The 18,926-nt window shown below is 45.4% G+C and overlaps 1 long non-coding RNA gene across 1 annotated transcript; it reads right to left on the bottom strand.

Moving 5' to 3' along the window:
- Positions 1-1,575: 1,575 nt before the first annotated feature.
- LOC139075739 (uncharacterized) lies at positions 1,576-18,733 on the bottom strand. Its single transcript, XR_011526488.1, has 3 exons — positions 18,713-18,733; positions 3,011-3,197; positions 1,576-2,285 (listed from the first exon to the last, which is right to left on the bottom strand). It is a non-coding gene; the product is annotated as an uncharacterized lncRNA (long non-coding RNA).
- Between the last annotated feature and the right edge of the window lie 193 nt (positions 18,734-18,926).

Below are 18,926 nucleotides of genomic sequence, written 5' to 3'. Positions count from 1 at the left end.
TCTGGACTTTTCAGCTGCTAAAGTGGGAGGCAGGCAGCCAATAAAATGACAGCTGTCCATTACAGGTGTGAGAAAGGGAGGTAATTCATAACAAGAGATGAAGTCTTGGGCTCCGGAGCCAGACTATCTGAATTTGAATCTCTGCTTTATTATGCGACCTTGGGCAAATTACTTAATTCCTTCATTGTTTCTATTTCCTCATCTCCAAAACAGGCCCTTGTAAGGATTAAATAAAAACACCCATGTAAAACTGCCTAGCACTGAATATGGTACATAGTAAGGACTTCCATATATCTATATACGAGTGTGTATCTATACACATATGTAGAAATGAGTACATATGTATGCCAGCATGCGACGCTGATAGTGGAGATAGAGCTTCTCTACCCTAATTCTCTTTCCCCTTTTGTAAACATCTACCAAATACAAGACAGCACTTGCGTATCTCAGACTTTTCATTTAGTTTAATGCAGGACAGGGCAACTCAGTTTAACTTTGGTCTCCCCCGTTAAAGCATACGTAATCTCATTGAGCGACAACAATGAAGAAATAATTAAATTCAACATATGCTATAGTAGCATAAAAAGGGAAATTCAGAGAGGGGCAGGATTAATTTTGTCTGGGGAGCTACAAAAATCATTATAGAAGGAACTTCACAGGGAACATGAAGAGCTGATAGTAAGATTTTTCCAGAGAGGAGAGAGAGGGAATTCTCCCGGGCAGTGAGCAGACTGTCAGCCCAGCTGGGTAAGGGCAAGTGTGTCTTGGTGTGGGGAAGAGTTCCAAAGGACAAGAGCAAGGGACTGGTGGGAAGGTGGAAACAGATGAAGTGGGAACGTTAGACTGCGGCCAGATTGTCAAAACCCTCAGGGGTCGCACCAGAGTGGGGTTTTGTCCTCCGCTAACACACACGCCAGTAAGACTGCTGAGATCTGACCAATGGCCCTAGTAATGTCACATCGTTGGAATCAATCTTAGGTCATTATTTATTCCTGGTAAGATTTCTAATTCATTCTTAGGAAGTTCAACGCCAGGGATCAAGGTTAGATTAAGCAAAACAGTAGAACAGGCAGAGCCGTCCCAGTCCTTCCTTCTGTTGTCTCCCTTTCCCTCTTACCCTCTATCCCAGGTCCCAGGGCCTGCACGTCAACCCAGGGCAATGCTGCCAGAGGCTTCCCGCCCTCCCCCGTGCTCCCAGCTCCACACCTGCTATTCGTCTTCCTCCCCCACTCCTCAGAACCCCGATTTCTGCTTAACTGACAAGACTGAGAATAGGCTACACAGAGAAACCAGTCTCAGCGGCGGGCCTAGTCTGCGGCCCTTCTGAGTGACACATCACCCTAATAGCTCTAGAGGACTCCCCAGAAACAACATGAACAGTGCTGCAGCCTCAAGTGCTGTTAGCTCCTAGAACTACATTCCCCCACCCCTGCACCCCCCACCCCTACACCCCCCACCCCTACACCCCTCACCCCTGCACCCCCACCCCTACACCCCCCACTCCTACACCCCCCACCCCTACACCCCTCACCCGTGACACAGCTAGAACATGTGCTCTAATAAGGACAGAAGAACTTTTACAGACCACAAAATCAGCATGTTCAAAACAGGATTACTCCAGAAAGTCTGAGGTGAGAGGTTGCTTCCTCGCCGCATCTCGGGAAACAGAAGCGGCTTTGGGCTGCGGACCGAATCTGCTGTTCCCTTCTGGACCTGGAGTTTGGTCTCAACTTCTCCAGGACCACTGACCCAGGGGTCTGAGCCCAGTGGCTCCAGCATCCACATGATGGGAAATGGAGGGTCCGGCTGCTCGCTGAGGACGGATGTTAGCACACTGATAGCAGAGCTAAGTGGATTTCTTTGTTTTGTTTCAGCTGCCAAGAGCCTAGGGCCTCAACCCTTGTGAGAAGCTCAAGGGGTGTCAGGGAATCGAGAAGAGACCCCAGGCGTTGGTGTCGGCCGAGCTGCTGCTGGTGTGCCTGGGATGGAGGGCGAGGAGGCCTGGAGACCCGCCCATCCCAAGGGCTGTGGCTGAGGGGGCTTCGTGCTGCAGGGCCAGCCTCTTTAGCAATCTACTCTGGTGAGACACAAGGGATGGACGAAAAGGAGCAATTACACTTGAGACAGATCCATTCCTTCAGTGGCAACATATTTTCCTCACATGCTTTTCTCTTCACAGCAAGCAAACGCATGTGGAGTCAGGGACTATGAAGTCGGTCATATTGAATTTACTCAGTTTTTCTCAAGTCTTCAAGCATGAAGCGTTGCAAACTTTCATATGTACACTGGGGAAAGAAAGGAAGAAAAAAAAGAACTCCACCATAAGGCCTAAGGAAAAGGCTGCGAAAAGAAAACGGCAAGATAAAGCAACACAATTTCAAATCTTAATCTCCTGAAGTGGTGCCTTGAAAGCCACACTTTCCACATTTCTGAGTGGGGGCCTTCAAAACTCCGTGTCAAATCATGTTATAACCTTGCTTCTTATCTGTTTGCGAGGGCTTTCAAGGGCCAGTAATTCCCCCATAGGTGGCAGAAAAGTTCATAGCAGGGATTTGCGCACTTGACTAAGCCCCCTGTGCTGCTGTCTGGGCAGCGCTAGGAAGGAGGCGGATTTGTTCTCCTTTTCAGAACTAAATCAGGCACCTGCCAAGAACACAGTCTAGCAGCAAACCAGGATCACTCCCTTGGTCAGATAATCTGCAGAACGATGACTTAATATTATACTCTCTGCTTTTGTCCGGTAAATCACACAGCCAGGCAGAACATCCCCGGATTTTTTTCAAATAAAAACTAACGGACAAGACCCCTTCTATGAGGGAGGGCTTTTTGGCGCCCTCTCCCCTGACATTCTCCTTTGGCACCCCCGTTCCATCCCCAGAGACGGCCTGGAGTTCTGGGTGGCGGCTGGCTGCCAGGGTGACGACAGTGCCATGGGCTCGGGAAAGAAGAGTCATGGAAACCATAATAGCTGTGGCCAGAGGGTGCCATGTGAAGAGTGGGGACAACTCACTTTGTCTCCTCCTCCACCTGCCTGGTGGCACTTTGACTGTCTGGGGCTTATACAGGAAAGGCAGGCACGAGAGCTCTGAATAGCATCCTTAAGACCAGGGGTCACAAACACAAGTGTCAGCCAGGGCCAGGCAGGCAATGTCAGTGAGTGAGGTGGACCAGGTGTACGGCAATAAGATGGTTGGGGTCTAAGAAAAGAAAGAAAAAAAGACATCATCTACTACATCGTTGTTTTTTAATAAAGATATCTTTCTTTAAAAAAAGTAAACATTACATTCAGAAATAAAAACAAAATTAGATCCTCTTGGCAAACTAATATACTTTCTTGTATTCAGCATGAGATCTATTGTTCCCTTTTTCCCTCGACTGTCAGGAGGCTCAGAGCTAGATTTTGTGTTCCTTTTTGATTTTTTTGACACAATTATCTTTCTCTCTCTCCCATCCCTTTCTTCTCCCAATGTGTAAACAGATACATGTGCATGTACACACATACACATATGTGATAGTTATTGGCCCTTATATTGTTACCTCTGGCTTTACTGCATTTGTCTCTTTCATTGTAAGTTTTGTTACAAATCCTTTTCACAAGTATGCAGAGTAAAAAATAAATTAATAAAATGAATGGTTTCTACACTCGAGGCCAATTTTTCCAATCCTTTTTTTTTTTAGGAAGATTAGCCCTGAGCTAACATCTGCTGCCAATCCTCCTCTATTTGCTGAGGAAGACTGGCCCTGAGCTAACATCTGTGCCCATCTTCCTCTACTTTATATGTGGGACGCCTGCCACAGCATGGCTTGACACGTGGTGCATAGGTCCACACCTGGGCTCTGAACTGGTCAACCCCAGGCCGCTGAAGCAGAACGTGTGAACTTAACCATTGCACCACTTGGCTGGCCCCTCCAATTCTTTAAGTAGAATGCCACATCATTAGATGACAAGGAATTCAGACAACCTAGAAATTATCCTCTGTTTCCTAGAGTGGTGCTGAGGACAAAACTTACAGGGCTCTGTCCATTCTTGGGTGAAAAAGATCCAAATTAGCAGGATTCAGAGCCCATTTTAACCCTTTGAAACTCTCTCTCTCGGACACATACACACACACACACACACACATGGTTTGCCTGGTAGTCTAGAAAGATGTGACATAGATAACATAAGTATAATACTGGTTAAATATTTCAGAGGTTTTTAATTCCTTCATGTTAAGTTTTAATATGTGCCAAAGTCCTGCTTCTTAATTTTCTTCTGTTTTATATATTTTCATATAAAATTCTTTTGAATGTTTAAACTCATTATAAAGAACTATTAGATTAATTCTGAATTCTGGTTCTGTCAGTAAACTCTAATGGTATCCTAATTTTAAAAGCATCTTGTTAGCCTCATTCTAAGGACAAAGTATTTCCCTTTTGAAGTTTTTTTTTTTGCCTTTGGTTTTGTTTTCCTTTTTCTGTTTTTTTTTTTTACCTCACTATCGTCTCTGTCTGCCAGCCAAGATTATGAATAGAGATGATATACCTCAGGAAGGGGCTATAGATCCAAAATTAATCTCCACCAAAGTTAATTCCTGCATAAATTAAGCTGAATGTGTTTTTCAACACCATAAATCAAGCGTAATAGGTATAAATAAAACATGAACCTGGTTTCCTCATTTATAACTTCAAATCTATGACACTTCAGCATGAAAGGGCAAAGCTGTTTTTGCTCTTTCTTCTTTTTGGGAGCTGTTGAGCTAGCCATCTCAAAGATTGTAGTAGATATTGTAACATCAAATAGATTTCCTCTCTATGGCTCAAATAGCTGATAATCAGAAGCCCACAGAAACATTCCGTCTGAAGATTTGAGAATGGGGTGGGAGAGGAACCAACAGCTCGGAGGGCCGGGAAGATTGCTCTGCTGCATGAAGCACATGGCCCGTTGTTGTCTTCAGCTTATTCTATGGCTATATTTCTAGTTTGGGAGAATCCATAAGGTGGGATGAAAACAGGATGTCAGGATAACCCAGTTAAGAACTAACCTGTAGAGTGCGCTGTGGTGCACCTCATCCCTTTACTTGGCCAGTACACTCATCCCTTGGCTGTGCGAACATCCACTGCTAACAGCCTCACCTGGGAAACTATGCCCCGCCCACCCTCCCACCAAGGCCAAGGGCAGCCCACAGCCAACGAGAGCTCAAGAGGCCTGCCTCCTCACCGCAATTCTGTCTTGCAGTTTATACTCCAGAACTACACTGGTCGATATGGTAGCTATTAGCCACATGTAACTATTTAAATTTAAAATTCAGTTTGTCAGTTATGCTAGCCATGTTTCAAAGCTCAATGGCCCCGTATAGCTAGTAGCAACTGTACTAGACGTTGCCAATTACATAAAACGTTTCCATCATTGCAGTAGCTTCTGTGGGCTGGTACTGCTCCAGAGGCTACTCGCTATGGATCAGGCCAAGGCTAGGGTTCCTCTGAGGCCATGTCCTTGCTCATTCTTCCCCCTTCCCTATCTTGCTTCTCTTCCTCCCTTTTATTGATTTACTTGTTTTCTGAAGAGCACTCCCTCAATAAATCGTATGCACCCAAATCCTTGTCTCAGGCTCTGCTTCTAGGAAATTCAACCCAAGACACCCTCTATATTGCTTTAAACTCTAGGCTCACTTATATATGAAGGCTTAGGTTTCCTCACCCTAAAAGATGCTCATGCATGCTTGTTTTCTAAAGCATAGGCCCATAGGGTCAATGGGCCCGGCTTTCATGAAGGGAAAAGGGTTCTGGGAACACAAGGAAGTATTTTTAAATCCCCCAAGATTGTGACTGAGTGTGAGTCTCTGCAAATGCCCAGAGGAGAGGGCTGGCTGAGGGGGGCTGGGAGATCAGAACAGTGAGTGCCATGGGTGTGAAGGCAGAATACCTGACTAATGGTAGACGAGCTGTTGACAGGACTATCATGAAGCAGAAGGAACAGTGCTAATGATGTAGCCCCTTCCCCATTGTTACCTAGAATTAACGTATGATCTAATGACCGAGGGAAGTGAGCCTTGACGTTAATATTAATGACCAGCCTGGTGAGTGGGTTTCCAGAGCTAGATAAAATGTGTCAGAAACACAAAAGTATAGCCATCAAGGAAATGCAAATCAAGACCGCAATGAGATACCACTGAGTACGCTCTAGGATGGCTAGAGTCAAAAAGGCAGATAATAACAAATGCTGGAGAGGATGTGGAGAAATCGGAACCCTTAGGCATTGCTTGTGGGAATGTAAAATGGTACAGTTGCTTTGGAACACAGCCTGGCAATTCCTCAAAAGCTAAACACAGAGTCACCATGTGACCCAGCAATTCCACTCTTAGGTATTTACCCAAAAGAAATGAAATGTGTGAAATGAAATTTAAAAAGAAAAAGCACGTGAATGTTCATAGTGGAATTACTCATAATAGCCAAAAAATGGAAACAACCCAAATGTCCATCAATCAGTGAATGGATAAATACAATGTGGTTTACCCACACAATACATTCAACAGTAAAAAGGAACACAGTACTGATACATGCTACAACATGGATGGACCTTGCAAACATTAAGCTAAGTGAAAGCAGTCAGACACAGAAGGACACATATTGTGTGGCTCCATGTATAGGAAAAGTCCAAAATAGGCAAATCTACAAAGACATAAAATAGATTAGTGGTTGTCAGGGGCTGGGGAGGTTAGGAGGAAGTGGAGAGTGACTGCTAAGGGGTTACAAGGTCTCTTTTTGGGTGATGACAGTATTCTACAAAGGATTATGGTAATAGATGCACAACTCTGTAAATATACTAAAACCACTGAACTGTTCTCTGTAAGTGGGTGAACTGTGTGGGATGTGAATTATATCTCAATAAAGCTGGCATAAACACACACACACAACGTGAGTTTTCCATCTGCAAATCGGGAAACAAGACTAGGCCACGAGAAGAAAATAGTTTGGTTCATGGCTTTAAGATAACTAAATTAATTTTAAAGCCATTTCCTATTTAGTTTAAAAGCAACGAGCTTTACCCACGTATGTGTGAAATTTAATTGTACATCCACACAAATATTAAGTAAACACCCATCCACCCAAAGCAACTATTAAAAAAATATAATTATAATGAGTGAGGCAGTTCTAGAATGAAGTGGAAAGATCTCCAAGAAATTTTATAAAATGGAAACAGCTAGATCCAGCACAGTGTGTACTATCATCTGTGAGGGGAAAAGAATATACACATACATGTTGCAAACGCATCGAGCACTTCCAGAAGGTTGCAAAAGAAACTGATCACTATGAGCAGTGGGTGCCTCTGGGGAGGGGAACTGGGTGCCTAAGTGATAGGAGAGAGGGCAAGATTGACTATTCCTCTTCCTGTCTACCTTTTTCTAGCTTTAAATTTTGTGTATATTATCTATACGAAAATAAAATTTAAATGATTATTTTTTAAGTGAGATTAAGAACAAACTAATTCAGAATAAAAATTTCCAAACATTAAAATTGTCGGCCTTACAGGTTAGTTGTAAAGATCCAATAAGATCGTTCATGAGGATACCCTGCACAGCCTGACATAGTAGCTATGAAAGAAATCGTACGCAGCTTTGAATCAAAATAATAAAAATTACAGCCACCCTCATTAAAGTTTAAGAGACACAATTTCAATAACGAATTGGTTTAAATCTATGATTTTCCAACTGCAGTAACACTTTCCTTCAGAAGGAGCGTGATGGGGTGGGAGAAGGGAAGCTGGCGGGAAGGTAGGGCTGGGCTGGAGTCCCACTCAGCCACTTGTTAGACAGGCCACGCTTGGTGAAGTGTTTTCCTTCATTCCATATTTGGGTGGGGGAAGTCTGCCAATTTGTAGATTAATCCGCTCTGTACATGGGCTTAAAATACGGACAAGAACTACGTAAGGAAAATCTCACCCTCACTTAGGGAAGCCAAAAGGGATACGCTAAAAATGTTTTAACATTGCCTAGACCCGTGCTGTGCTCTTCTCCATCTTGTTTTCTCCTCCTCTTCCTCAGTGGAGCTCCTTTGTCATCAATTGGGCACCCAGCCTGGAGATCTGTATCAGAACCGTATGCTACATCGGTGTGACAAAGGCTAGGCTTGTCAGCGGAAGGAAGGAAGGAAGAGGTCAAGCCAATGGGGTGAGACGGTCAAGGAGAGCAGTGTAGAACCACCAAGTGTTTGGACAAAGAAACTTCCTAGTCACCAGCCCAGGAGAAATGAAATCTGGATAGGACAGTACTGAAATCTCCCACAGAAAGAGTAATTGAACAGCTCTTGATTCTGTTTGGCAACACAGTGCGACATTACATCTATTTCTGGAGTCTTCCCACTGGGTCTTCCCCGTCCGCATCACAATGGCCCCGCATGTGGAGTAACCTCACTGTAGAGACTCCGCCTGTGGACCGAGCTGTTAGGGCATGGAAATAAACACATTTTTCAAAGGGTGTGGTCCAAGACCACACAAAATGAAAGGTGTTTGAAAATTGGAATGAATTTGGTGTAATACTATAAATTTGGGTTTTTTTTTTTTTTTTGAGGAAGATTAGCCCTGAGCTAACATCTGCCACCAATCCTCCTCTTTTTGCCAAGGAAGACTGGCCCTGAGCTAACATCCGCGCCCATCTTCCTCTACTTTATATGTGGGATGCCGGCCGCAGCATGGTTTGACAAGCGGTGCCATATCTGCACCCAGGATCCGAACCGGCGAATCCCGGGCCACCGAAGCAGAATGTGCGAACTTAACCGCTGAGCCACCAGGTCGGCCCCTGGTACAATATTATAAATTTTTAAAGAATATGCTAGTTACCTTTTCAAAGAATAGGCTCAGTATGTTTTCAGGTGAAATACCTCTAAATTTAAAGCAATGAGTCCAATTTTTAATTTGCAAAAGGTACAATAAGTAGTCTATCATCCCTGTGCTTCTCAGAGCTTTTAAACACCCTTTGGACTTTCTGGAATGTATTTATTGTATTTTTTTCAGATTAATAGTTGGATCTTTTGTTTTAATCGAAAGGTTGTTTCACCTAAAAATATTTTTAGCCTATTATTTGAAAAGGTAACTAACATACTGTTTAAAAGTAAATTTATCCTATAATTCCCAACTTTGCAGATATTCTATAGAACCACTTGGTTAAAAATGCAGACTCCTGGGCCCCACTCCAGACCCACTGGGAGAGACTTTCTGGGAAGGTAGAAATTTGCATCAGTAGCTGCCCCTCTCCCTCTGGTGAGTCTTACATACGCCAAAGTTTGAGAAAGGACCACTCCGGAGGGGCTGGCTGCGCAGGCTACTGCACAGCTGTCAGCTAAGACAGATTCGGAAGGCCAACTGCAGTCCAGCACCTCTGATGGGCCTCACAGCATGGTGGGCCAAGAGCACCAGCTCTGAAGTCGGATTTGCTGGCTTGAATCCTGGCTCCACCACTTTATAGCTGGGTGACTGCAGGCAAGCTATGGAAACCCTTAGCTTTTGTTTCCTCACGTTCGAAATAAGTTAATGATTGCACCTAGCTTGCAGGGTTATAAGGTTTCTCTGAGGCAGTGCGATGGTTAATTTTATGTCAACTTGACTGTGCCACAGGATGCCCAGACAGCTGGTAAAACATTATTTCTGGGTGTGTCTGTGAGAATGTTTCTGGAAGATATTAGTACTTGAATCAATAGGGCTAGTAGAGATCACCCTCTCCAGTGCAGGTGGGCATCATCCAATCTGTTGAGGGCCCGAATAGAACACAAAGGTGGAGGAAGGGCAAATTTGCTCTGTGCTTGAGCTGGGACATCCGTCTTCTCCTGTCCTCAGACATCAGGGATCCCGGTTGTCAGGCCTTCAGTGACTCAGACTGGGATTTACACTATTGGCCCCCCTGGTCCTCAGGCCTTTGGGTTTGGACTAGAACTACACCACGGGCTTTCTGGGGCCTCCAGCTTGCTGACTGCAAATTGTGAGACTTGTCAGCCTCCACAAGCATGTGAGCCAATCCCTCACAATAAATCTCTTTCCGTGTATCTCTATATATCCTATTGGTTCTGTTTCTCTGGAAAACACTGACTAATACAGACTTCACCATATCTTTTTAGGGGGACACAAATCAACCCATTACATGATACAATGGCAGCAGCAGGAAGACAAAAAGCTGAGAAAGAGTTGGGAACTAGCAGCCGTGGACGGCAGACCCACGTTAGGCATCACACTGTGGACGGCAGAGTTAGGCGTTTGGAGGAGAGTGAAGGCAGCTCGATATGAGCTTCTCTCTCCATCTCTGTTTCCAGCCAAGGAAACCAAGTGCAATTCCGGAGAACACAAAGGGAAGCACTCCAACACAGGCTGCAAAACGCTTAGTTCCTGAGCCAGATGCAGTCAGTCTGTGCTGTACTAGAGCTAAAAAAAGAAGACAGCGGGGGAAGAGGGTGACTTTGTGCTTATTCTTCTCCAGCCCCAACTGCCCAATGAAAACAGACACTTTCAGCTCAAGAATTCTGCTGCCAGGATTCCAGCAGGATTGTCGAAATGCCCTAACCAGCTGTGCATTCATTATTCCTTGGGAATCCCAGTTCTGTGGGCATTTTCCACAACCCATTCACACTCCGTCAGCATCCAAATCTTCCTAGAGGGATGTCTTTTGATTTCATCTCATCAGAGTTGGATGTCCTGGTCAGAGCCCTCAGGATGCATCACTTAGATGTTACTCATTCAGTTTCGTAAAAGGCTGAAGAGAACTATCCAAACACATTCTGAAGCAAAAGCCACATCTAGAGCCTTCGAGATGCTGCCCTCATTCCTTGGCTCGTGGCCCCTTTTTTGCATCACTCCAACCTCTTGTTCCATCATCACATCTCCTACTTTTGTAGTTGAATGTCCTTCTTCTTTTCTCTTATAGGGACACTTGATTATGTTTAAGGTCACCTGGGTAATCCAGGATCCTCTCCCCATATCAAGATCCTTAGTCACAGCTGCAAAATCCCTCTTGCCATGTAAGGTAACATTCACAAGAGATTAGGACGTGGATATTTTGGGGGCCCATTTTCCAGCCAACCACATACTCCTTGGGTCAGAGACTTATTGGCTGCTTATCAATAAATATCCATTCTCCCATCCCTTCCTAGTAATGAAAACACTAGTTTTTAGCCAGGCTTATTGCTGGCCTATTAAAACTCCCTAGCTGTTGTTGTTTTGACATCTGGATGTGGTCATTGGGCTTAAAATTTTGCCAATGAGTCGTAGGTGGTAGTGCCATGTGCAACTTCCAGAATATGTTTTTAAAGAGAACAGGCATGCTCTTCACGGCCTTCCTTTCCGGGTCCCCTGGAACGTAGATATCTGCAGCTCCAGCAGCCACCTGGGATCACAGAACAAGGCTCATAACTGAGACCTCGGAGGATTCGTGAACTGTAAGGAAACCAGTCCCCGACGAATTTGTGGGGAACCTGCACAGGATACCTACTTCCTGACTTCTTTTACATGAAAACAAACAAATGCATGTTTAAACCACCATTATTTAGGTTTTCTGCCATGTGAGGCTAGATTTAGTCCTGATTGAATCATTGTGTCTTGTTTCCTTGTGTGTTTGGTAATTTTTTATTGTGATCTTCTATTTGGTTATACGTAATCTGTGGGAATCCTGAAAACCTGAATTAATGACACCTTTCTCCAAAAGGGATTTGCATGTACTTATTCCTGGAGCTGTGTGTGCTACCAGCAGGGAATGGCTTTAACTCTCTTAATAGGGTATGCGCCCTGGCAGCAGGCTCAGAGGTTAGCTTCTGATCCCTGCATTGGTGGCCAGCATTGGGATTTATCCTCCAAGCTTCAGAGTTAGCTCTCGTCTCTCGATTCCAGTTTTATCTCACTATGTGTGTTTGTATGTTGCTATTTATTTTGTTTTGTTATCATTGGAAAGTTTCCTTTGTTTCTTGTGAGAGCTCAACGTATTAAAAAGCATACTATAATCTGGATCTAATGCCATTGTAGTAGCATATTACCCCAGGGTATCTTGTTCACCACTCCACTGGAAGTGCCCCAGTTTCACCATTAACATATGCTACAAAGGCTTTACATCTATCCGTCCATCCGACATTTTAGTGAAAATTTGGTACAAACAGAACTCTTCTGGAAACTAGATTGACACCACTTTCTCTGACCATAGACTCTACTCATTTATTTGTATTGGGGATTCAGCTCACACTCATTAACTATGATTTTCTCTTTTAGAGTTCCTCGCAGCTCTTTCAAATTACACAGGCTTATTCCTGTCCACAAAGATTCTGAACATCTCCAGGAATATGCATAATAAAATTCTATTAGTGGGATCATATTATACTTATTATAATATGTATAATATTCTGCAACTTCCTTTTTTAATAGTACATCATATTCCATCTCAGTTCTTACAGTCCCTTCATTCTTCTTTCATAGCTGCATAGTATTCCACGGTATGTATCACAGTTTTCGTTTTGTTTTTTTTTAAAGATTTTATTTTTTCCTTGTTCTCCCCAAAGCCCCCCGGTACATAGTTGTATATTCTTCATTGTGGGTCCTTCTAGTTGTGGCATGTGGGACGCTGCCTCAGTGTGGTTTGATGAGCAGTGCCATGTCTGCGCCCAGGATTCGAACCAACGAAACACTGGGCCACCTGCAGTGGAGCACGCGAACTTAACCACTCGGCCACGGGGCCAGCCCCATATCACAGTTTTTGAACAATTTGACTATGGATAGACATTTAGGTTGTTTCCAATTTTTTGATATTATAAATAGTGCTGTGCTGTAATAAGCACATATATACAAATTTGTATGTGTACAAATGTGTGAGTAAATATATATAAAGGATTTCTAAAAACAAAATCTTGGGTTTAAAGGTATGAATATTTAACATTTGATGGATGTTGCTGATTTGTCTCCCCCAAAAGCCATGGTAATGTAATGGTGTTTGTGACAGAAACTACAAATGCCAACCCAGCGTCCATTTTCCCTAATTCCTTGGTAGGGGATTCCCTGTTTTGTTTCAGAGTAGTGGTGTGCCTAACTAAAGACTGCATTTCATGGCCTCGCTTTCAGCTAAGTGTGACCACACGAACATCCTGGAATAGTGCTTACTGCAAGTTATGCCCCTCTCTGCCCTTCTGCCTTTATTCCTTCTTCAATCCTGCTAGTGGCTTGATGACTGGCATTCCAGTAGCCATCTTGGACCATGACGTGATCTCGAGGAAGGAAACCATGCACTAGGGGTTGTGGAGAGAAAGAAAGGAGGCTGAGCCACCATACAACCTGCCTATATCTCCGTCTACATACAATACTGTCTACATCTTGGCTTCCATTATATGAGCGAATAAACTCACCATTTTCTGAGTCTTTGTTACATGCAGCTGAAAGCAGTTCCTAAATGACACAGGGTTCCTTTCAATCACTTAACCAACAAGCCAGTCTTTGCTGAGTACTTGCTGTGATCCCAGTCACGTGCTATGGATTATTACCACAGTGCACTTGCCCATGCCCATAATGGGCTGTCTTTCTTGGAGGGGTCACTACAACCTGGGATGTGATGTGAGCTTGTATGTTGACCCCCCATTCCTGGTTCCCCAAATCATGGTCTCAGTCCATGGAATTAATTGAGCAAACTTTACATCCCCATCTTTGGCTCAGATGACCTAAGGAAATCAGTCTATAGACACACACACATGCACACACACACACACCCCCCCCCCTCCCCAGTGCATACAGAAAACCAGATAGCTTCTTACAGCATTTACAAAACTTCCTGTACTTGAAGCAGTTCTTACTTCAGCTCAGGAATTTTCCAGAATAACCCTTCAGCCCCCTTTAAGAGAAGGCCTATCTGATGAAAAATGTAATAGCACTATGGAATACAAAACTGCAGAATTAATAATTCAAAACCACTATTAACTCAATGTACTTCCTGTTGGTTTGTCAGTACGGACTTTTTCAATTAGACAATTTTATTGCAGTGAATTCCAATGGCACGATTTAGAGACTACTGTTCTAAGCTATGGTTGGTTGCGCCTAACAATCCATATTTGCTATTGAGTAAACGTGATGGCTGTAGCCTTCCAAAGACTGATGGGCCTTTATCGGCAGCTGAGCCTGCTCCTGCCCCTGGTGAGGATCGAGCAGGAGTGACTTCCTCACATTTCCCAGATGGATCCTTCCTGACGGTTATAATGGCCCGTCACCTCCGTCCCCAGGGTCCTCTCCCACTCCACATCAGGAACACCCACCCTGCCGGTGACAGGTACTACAGACAGTGCCTGACAAGTAAGTCCTGAGTCCCAAACCAAATCCCCCTTTTCCTGGTAAATAAAGACAGAAAATAAAATTCCTTTTCAATCTATGTGAGGTCCTGTAGAATTTGTCAAATGAGAATCAAGTGCAGCAAAAGTCCGCAGTCACCTCGATCAAACCCAAGGGATCTCTGTTATGAGTAACGCATCACTGCCAGCTGAGTTACTCAGCCTGCTGTAGGGGAAAGAACGCGGGATGCGGAGCCAGAAGAATGGAGGAAACTCCTGGCTCTACTACATTCTTGCAGCATTACCTTAGGCAATTCACTTAACTGCTCTGAGCCTCAGTTTCCTCATCAGTAGAATGGGGAGAATAATCTCTACTTTCTAGAGTTGGAATAATTACATAACACAACTGTATGTTAACTCCTCCAGCACATGGCAGATACTCGGAAACCCACGGAGTGTGTTGACAGGACAAGCCCTGCAGCTCAAGGAAGGGGCAGGAGCCTCACCTCTCCTTCCACGACAAAGATTTTATAGTTGCTTTTCCCCCTTATCCTGAGTGGGAGGAGCTGCTTTTTGGCCCATGAATGATCAGTGGGCAGCATTTTTCCTTCCCCTCTGAATTTGCCATGGGACACCTCTCTTAGCTTGCAAGTCTTCCATGTTTGATCGCAAAGATAGTGTTACCTGCCATGAAGTGAATGACAAGCCACCACAGGGCAGACAACTTGGCTTCTCTCCTTGTTTTAAGGCCCCCAAAGCTTGGGCAAGGAAGGTCTCCATTGGCCCTGTTAGCACTGCCTCCCCTCACACACACTCGTGCTCCTCCTGTCAGCTCCTCAGAGGTCAGAGGACAACTCAGTCTCATAAAGGTGAGGTAGTGTGACCAACTCATCCTGGTCTACCTGAGACTTTTCTGGTTTTCTCACTAAAAGTCCAGCAGCTTCCAGGACAGGTGGGGGTCATGTGGATTTGAATGGCTTCTCTTGGAGGCCTTTGCCTATTGTGCGCTGAGCTGGCCTCGTGGCTGCCACTGGATGCCTGACTCACCGGGTTTGCACTGCCTTCCATCTTGACTTCAGAAATGTCTCCGCCCTGGGACCAGCCCCAGGATCATCTGAGAACTCCTGCCTCTGGCATCACTGGGCCTGGTATAACAGCCCAGCCCGAGGGACCAGCCCCTCTCAGGTGCCCTTTCCCTAGGGCAGGTAGGCAGTTAGAAATGAGCTACACTAATTAACAGGTCCCATTTTCTTCTTGCTCTCCCAGGTTGGCCCTGACAGAACTGTGAGGTGGGGGAGGCCCCAGGGCCCAGAACGACAGCCCAGTCTCCCCTGCTGGCTGCTAATGAGAGTCTCAGTGGGCTGAGGCCTCTATTGTTACTGTGTTGACTCTTGTGCAAGTCATTTATCCTCTGGGAGTGTCTGCCCTTGTCTCCAGCACCAGATTTACTCAGCATCCACATGTGGCACCATGGAGCATGTTCCCCCTCCTTTAGCAAGTTTGCCATTTTCATTTCTATATCCTTTCAGAGCTTGCCCACACCCATTTCGGTGACTCTGTTCCCCATATTCTCGCTCTAGGTGTCTTCTCTCTCGTCTGACCAGGATGGTCTCCTCCTAACAATAGCCTTTGAGATCTGAGGGGGGCTGACTGTTTCCAGAGGGCTCATGCCTGCCTTCTCCCGTTGGATGGGTCCATTTTACGGGTTACAGGCACCTGCCTCAAGCTGGACCCAGAGCTCCTGAAGAGCAGGACTGGGACTGAGGCTTCCAGATGCATCTCTGTTTTGGCTGCCCAGTTTCTGGTTTCCCTGCTTCTCATGACCATGGTAGCCTCACTCTGCTGGGAGAACCACCCCAACCTTCTCCACGTTGTTCGGAATTTGTGGGCACATGATTGGGCCTGAATAAGGAGAGCACCCGTTCTCTCTGACCATCACGATGAGCTCAGGGAGGACACGGGCCCAGCCTGGCCAGAGAGCCTCAATCACAAGGCTTCTGCTGGAACTGTCGGGAGAATGTGCCCTCTGCCCAATGGGGTTGCTCAGCTGGGATGACATACACTTGGTCACTTTGGCTACCAGGTGGGGAGAGTTTGCCTGAGAATGCAGTCACCCAGACGAAAGAGGGCCAAGACTCAGAGAGACACCGCCCCAGCAGCGAAGTGTGAGCTTTGCATCTTTGGTTCAGCCATGGCAGAAGGTAATTATCCTTGGACACCTCCCTTTTTTTGTTAACCCTCTGTGAGTTGAGTTCCTATATCTTTAACCCAAGAAGGCATGCTAACACACTTCAGCTTTCTGCTCTGTGATCAGCGTTCTTTCTGTCCTACTGTGCTGTCTCTTTCTCCCCAAAATGCCACACACATTCCCATCATCAGCATCTTCACTCCGAGCAAACTCCCCTGGCCTGTCCCACTATCCTTCAAGCCCAGGTCTTGACCTCTCCCTTCTGCCAAGACTTCTTAACCTCAGCTTCCTTCACTGCTCTGCCCTTCTTCTTGATTCTTACACAAATTGGCACTATATAATTAAAGAATTAACACCAAGGTCGTTGGCTCTTGTTTCCATATGTTGATCTTATCTCTTCAACTAAATTTTAAGTTCTTTAAGTTCGGAATTACGTCTGACACATCCACAGATCCTGAAGCAGCGTTGGGAAATAATGACGACTACATTTGTGTGAGCACATGCCGCGTGCCAGACACAGTTCTAAGCTCTCCACACACACTAACCCATTAAATCCTCACAACAAACCTATGAGGTAACTATTATTGTTGCCCCTATTGTGCAGTTGAGGAAAGCAAGGCTCAGAAAGGTTAAGGAACTCACCCGAGGTCAACTGGGTAGGAAGTGGTGGAATTAGGGTTTTCTCCCGGGAATTCTGGGCTGGAGCCCACAGGTTTGGTGACTACACTACACGGCCTCTTAGTGAATCCGTGATAAGTATCAACCGCTGGAACACATGGAATTGCAGAGTTCACCAAACCTACAGCAGCAGTTGTTACCTTTAAGGGAGTCACGTACTTCTCCGATAATCTGAGCTGTGTACCCTCCTAGAAAATGCACACACACATATCCCCGACACAAGAAGGGTGGCAACCCTGAGCCCTGATTCTGGGGCTGCTTTGCCATTTTCACTCTACATTTCAGTCCTTTGCTACAGCTGGGTCCTGGGAAGGGATGTCACAGAATATGAGAAGGATGTTCTCTGTTCTCCAAGAGCTCAGCCTCAGAATGAGCAAGGTGGAGCCGACCTGAGCAGGAGAGCAGCTTGTCTTCAGGGCCTCTTGCCTCCCTGTCTGCAGCACTCCCAGGCGCAGGGGGCACCCATCGTGTCTGCCTTCCCACCATGCACTCCCCTATACCCGTAACAGCACTTTGATTCCCCTTTGCAGAACCACCCCCCATCGCATGCAGTATTATGTGGACAATCAACCAAGGTGTCCACCCTCCTCTGGCTGAGGAGTGAGCACATGACCCACACCAGCCAACAAGACTGTCATGGGAAGTTGAGCAGTACAAGGATGGAATACAGTTGGAGGTGATTCTGAGACTTAGAGATGATGAGTGTCATCTGCTACCCAGATCCCCAGAGCTGCCTTGCTCTCCTTCTTATCCACAGTCCAATTCTCCAGCTCTTCCTTCAGTTCCACAAGCTACTGGAGGTGGCTTTACAATATGCCAACCTGACAATACTTTACACTTCCCAGAATTCCCTTTGCTAGATACTTCCGGTTAGGGTGGGTCATGAGAGATTCCAGTGTGAGATTTGGAGGGCGGAAGTGAAGCAGCCATTTTTGCTGCTCACACCCGTTGTCATTTATTGGCCAGTTCACCTTGTTAGCATGAGGCAGTGGCCTGGCCTGCAACTCTCTGCCCTTCCCAGGAGCCTCCTCCAGCTTTTTCGATTCCTGGGTCAGGCGTGTGTGTTCAGCAATGTGATGAGGGGTCCTCATTTCTGCAGGATATCCATGTCACCAAGGTCAGAGGCTTGGATTTCAATCCATCCTTGCGGCCTCCAGCTGGTGCACCTGGGTTCCAGCTTGTTTTTGCTCTCCCTCACTTTACATCCATCTCCCCTTCCCAGCTGTCTGCCCTGTGGACCACAAGCTCCAGCATCAGAGCTGAGGATGCGGCCTTACAGAGACTGCTTAACCAGCTCCCACGACTGCGTAAGGTCAAATCCATGTAATAAATCCCTAGTGATTTTGCTTCTCTAGAGGTCTGGCTTCTTTTGTTGAACTTCTGTTGCTTGCAGCCGCCAAATCCCAAACCATACACATTGTATAATGCATAAGAAAATGTTTTCAAATTACAAAGCACTAAATACATGCATGTTCCTATTCCTTTTACTAGTGTAGACTGTGCTGGAAAAAGGAAGAACTCTGGGGTGAGACAGAGATTCAAATCTGAATTGTGCCAGGTAATACTTATATGACTTTGGATAAAGTTACTTACTCTTTTTGAGCCTGTTTTCCTATGAAAAGAAAAAAACAAGAGAGTAGTTAGGAGTAGATATCCATGCATACAAGAGAAAATCCCAAGTTATTAGCTTAAACAAGAATCAGGTTCATTTTTCTATCAGGTAGAAACAATCAAGGTAAACAGCCTTGGGCAGGTCTGGCGGCTCCCGAATCACCAGGCCCCAGGCAGCTTATGCTCTAGTTTCCAG

The sequence above is a fragment of the Equus przewalskii genome, chromosome 14 (genome assembly GCF_037783145.1).
Source record: "Equus przewalskii isolate Varuska chromosome 14, EquPr2, whole genome shotgun sequence".
NCBI lineage: Eukaryota > Metazoa > Chordata > Mammalia > Perissodactyla > Equidae > Equus > Equus przewalskii.
Note: the sequence above shows the minus strand (reverse complement) of the source record. Positions and strands in the feature narration are given on the sequence as shown.